Genomic DNA, 4,824 nt, shown 5'->3' with positions numbered 1-4,824 from the left:
ATGATTGGACAAAATCCACGTCAATTAAGCGTTAGCTCCGCCTTTCTAGTAGATAGATTGAGAAGCTTCTATGAATAAATGTGTGAACACAAGAATTGTATATTTTGCGGGGACAGGAAAGATCAATTTGTTGTAATTCATAATAAAGTTTTACGTGTTGAGAGGTCTTGGGTTGGATTTTGGTTACATTTGTGGACATACTCAAAAGTGATAGCTGCTCAACCATGTCCTGCCAACTTCAAAATGGTATCTTTATAAAATAAACAATAAATCAGAGGAGAGCAGCAACTAGTTACATTTATAAGAATCACTTTTTTGGGGAATGGGAAATACTTGTTATTTTGAATTAAGTATTATGAAGTACCATTTAATTTATGTCAAATTTCTAAATACACTATACATTGCCAATAGCTTCACTAATACAAAAACAAAAAACAAATTTTAACCAAAAATGCGAACATAAACCTACAGTGTACGTTAAAGCATAACTTCTTGTTTCTCCACAAGCATTATAGTTCTAATGTTCTGTCTGATGTGCTATTTAGAGGTCAAGTGACTATAAGATCAACACCATATATTGTCATTAGACGTATTTTAGCCTATTCATACTCATACATAGGCCTGTCACGATAACAAATTTTGCTGAGCGATTAATTGTCTAAAAAAATTATTGCGATAAACGATAATATTGTTTCAAGACCTTCTGACACTGATTTAACGGAAATGAATAATAATGCACGCTATTTCCTGCCATAGATAGATACACTTTATTTTCAAAAGAACACATAACACTGGAACTGATAAACTAAAACAAAACAACCAAAAACAAAAATAAAATGGATTCTCAGTCGCCATTAACAAAAAACGTACTTGAATAAGAACTAAACAACATAAAGCCAAAGTGGAAATAAATCCTGCAATCAACCAAAAGAGTGCAGATTATGAAGTCTGTATACTATATTGCCCTTCAGTAATCACTAGATTTAAATAGAGAAGACGGGCACATCCGACTACCTAATGCAGTAGTTCACACTACACGATTTTTTGCCCCCTATTTTCCCGTTAAGATAATTTTAGATCATTGGCCATTCTAAGATTGTCGCCGGTCTGGACTTGTAGCTGGACACCACACAGCACGATCGAACCCGATCGAGCTGTTATACCTAGGATTTCTGCTGGCTAATGTGTCTCTCAGGTTTTGAAAATGGGCCGACAACTCGTATCGTGTGCACTGGACATTACACTAAGGAAATAGGAAGGGAAGGTCAGTGGAGAACACCGGAGTTGAGCCTTTTTTCATTCAGTGTCATCAAGAGAAAGAAAAAAAAGGCAGGAAGAGACGATAAAGCCGATAATTAAAATGAGGTCGATAGGTTTAATTTATCGTGCGATTAATTGATTTATCGTTTATCGTGACAGGCCTACTTATACATTACCTATTATCTCAGTTTTATATAGAAAATATTTGTTTAAAAAATTGTTTCTCATGCTTAAAATGTGCTTTTTTTCATTTTAGTCTTTAGAATACCAAAATTTGCACATAACTTTATTTTTGTGTGTCTGATTGCATCACTGCAAAATATCAAATTAGACTTTATGATCAGTTACTCAGTACTTAAGTGGCCTGTTTTTACCAAATACTTATTTACTCTTAGTTGAATAATTTCTTGGACTTCTTACTTTTACTATGTTGTAGTGCTATTCTTACTTGAGTGCGACTTTGGGGTATACTCTGCCCAACTCTCGAGATTCATGCAATACTGCTAAAGTTATTGTGTCATTTCTAAATTATAACTCCTGAAAATGTTACAACTACATCTAAATTCCTCCACTTCGCATCAAATCAACAGATACAAGTTTGGTTGTGAGATATAGAAACCTTTATCTGAACTTGTGTTGCATAGAACAAAAACAAATAAATTCAAATTGTGAAACAAATTCTTCTTTATAAAAGTCAATTCCAGTTATTTGTTGTGTAACCAGTCTATGTTGATTTAAGAGCCCAAATAAGTCACGAAAGGCCAAAATTAATATAATGTCTTATGTATAAGTCCTCATCGGATTTGTGTCTCTGTGTTGTTGTTCAACCCATCACTGAAAATTGATACCTGTTGTCTTTCTTATGCTTGGGTTTGTGGTTTTATGTACATTCCTGTGAATTTAGTTATCATCCTTTGTGCAATCTGTGTTCCACTTGTCCTTGCTTTGGTATTGCATTTTAGTTTCCATTTTGCCAAAGTTATGTGCTTTGTTTATCTGGGAAACATATCATTTATTTTTTTCATTAGATGCTCTTCAGTTGTTTTTTCTTTAACGCTCTTCTCTCCATCAGCTGTTATCTATCAAGTAAATAGTCCCACTGGCCTCCATTCCTGTGATCAACCTCACCAACATCAAAGCCTCTCAGTTTGATCTTTGCCAGATCCTCCTGTTCACTTCTGTGTTTCTATTTGTTTCTACTACTGCATAAATGTTCAAACCTGCATGAGCCATGAGTCTTGCAGTTGTAGTTTTACCAATAAATAAATAAAAATAAAGTTTTGCCTAAGGAGGGATGCATTCAAATCCACACTTGAATCCACACATGGACAATTTCCACATTTTAAAACCCTGTGTTTTTGTTCTTCCACTTCAAATTAGGCAACACTTTTGTAGAGCAGGGGTCTACAGTCTGTAAGGTCCAAAGAGCTGTTTTTAACATTTATCCCAAACTTTTTTCAGAGCTTCAACTGTCACATGATCTTTTGAAAAAAGAAATTCCTACTGTGTGAAATATGTTGTCATTTTTGATGGGTTTTAAAAATAAAAACCTTAGCAAAAAGAGGCTGGACACATTTCCTTCAATGGGATGTTGTTAATTGCAATGAAATAATGATTAAATAGTAGTAAGGTGACATTCTGTTGTGGAAATTCAATTCAAAATTGAATTTTCTGCATATCTATTTTTTTTTTAAAATAGTTGTTGCTCTCTAATCACTTCTTGTCAAGATTTGGGGCGCCATTGTGAAAGATCCAACAAGCCACTTGCCTAAAAATCTAATAAAATGTAACGCTCCATGAATAAAAAGTAATAAATAAATAAACAAATACATTTTTAATGCAAGAAAATGCAAACAGTAAAATTATGTGAATATCTTGTTTCCTCATTGTTGTTGCCTTCAGCAATCTTTGGGTCATATTTGAGTTAGTTAGTTAGTTAGTTAGTTAGTTAGTTAGTTAGTTAGTTAGTTAGTTAGTTAGTTAGTTAGTTAGTTAGTTAGTTAGTTAGTTAGTTAGTTAGTTAGTTCATCACTGGGATTATTGGTTATAGTTGGACTGAGAAAAGGCTTTTAGTTTTTCTCCTGAAACCGGAAAATGTCAGCCAAAGAGGTGTGCTAAAATAGAGAGAGAGAGAGAGAGAGAGAGAGAGAGAGAGAGAGAGAGAGAGAGAGAGAGAGATTAAATGAAAATGATTAGCAGTTAATGTTTCCAAAACATTTCATAAATGTATCCATTTTGGGGCCAGTTGGGGCGAACATATTTATTGCATTAAAAGAGACAGAGCAGCTCCCACTTAATTCAGCACAGGTAATTAATATATAAACTCCTCCGATTTGTCACGTTGATTTGTATTTTAGTTAATTGTGGACGTAATTACGGGGCAAATTAACAGCTTTCAGGGAAGAAAAAGGCTTCTGCAGGTCCGACTCCATCTTGGGCCGCCTTATTAATTTCTCTCTCGTTTAAAGATGTGATGAAAAGGGGCGATAAATCTGGGTGATCGGTCGGGGCCAATAGTAAATGGCCCCATATTTCACCGCTGCCTTAATAGAAATATTCATGCGGGGGCCCTTAATGAAATTAAACCCGTGTGCCGATGAAGACTCGGGCTGGTAAATGAGGCTGGAACAATGCGTTTAACTTAATTTTCTGCTTCGTTTCTTTATGAAAACATCCAGTGTTGCAGATTTAACCATAGAGCTCCCAGTTCGTTTTAATTCTTCCAAAGTGCCCAAAATCTACTTGAAAACAAAGAAAACTTAATCTGAATGCAATAGCTGAAAACACAATAGTCATTTTCGACATAAGTTAAATTATTAAATTTAAACACCTTCATGCAAGATACAACCCCCCCGCCCCCGCGACCCCCTACCACCACCACCTTCCAGCATTTTTTTTTTTCAGCTTTAGTTGCAGGCCCGTGTGATGACATCCCAGTACCCGCATCAATCTCCCAGTTATCATTCTGTAATTGGTCATGATCATCAGGGTCCGCAATTAAACGGCGATCCTTTACTAGAAAACTCCTGGCTGACTTGTTGATTTCCCCCGAGCAAATAAACGTCCCGGGGAGCGAGCGTCGCTGATGAATAGACAAAAACCAATCAGCTTTATTGGGAGACAGGTTAAGGGCAACGGGGTGTCAATAATTCTCGTTTTCGGCCTCCTCTTCCATTAGGTTTAAGTGGCTTATTCAGACCGAGTCCCTCCGTCTGCTCGTCATGATTTGGACGATTTTGTCTTCATTTTATTTCTACATTTAATTGACATAAATAACTTAGTTTAGGATATTAAATTTAAAAAATACTATCTATCTATCTATCTATCTATCTATCTATCTATCTATCTATCTATCTATCTATCTATCTATCTATCTATCTATCTATCTATCTATCTATCTATCTATCTATCTATCTATCTATCTATCTATCTATCTATCTATCTATCTATCTATCTATCTATCTATCTATCTATCTATCTATCTATCTATACACAGTAATTTTGTTTCTGTGTACCAGAAATTTAGCAAAAATCTTTTTTATTCTAATTTTGTTGCCTGACATT

At 35.0% G+C, this 4,824-nt stretch overlaps 1 protein-coding gene across 1 annotated transcript in view; it reads left to right on the top strand.

The window, feature by feature from the left end:
* The window catches only part of LOC148153410 (uncharacterized), a 440,640-nt gene that overhangs the window by 181,898 nt on the left and 253,918 nt on the right, over window positions 1–4,824 (top strand). The gene's annotated exons all lie outside the window — the stretch shown is intronic.

Source organism: Poecilia mexicana, unplaced genomic scaffold, assembly GCF_051168715.1.
Source record: "Poecilia mexicana isolate PSO_F unplaced genomic scaffold, ASM5116871v1 scaffold_20, whole genome shotgun sequence".
NCBI classification, from domain to species: Eukaryota; Metazoa; Chordata; class Actinopteri; order Cyprinodontiformes; family Poeciliidae; genus Poecilia; species Poecilia mexicana.
This window is presented reverse-complemented; position numbering and strand designations above follow the sequence as displayed.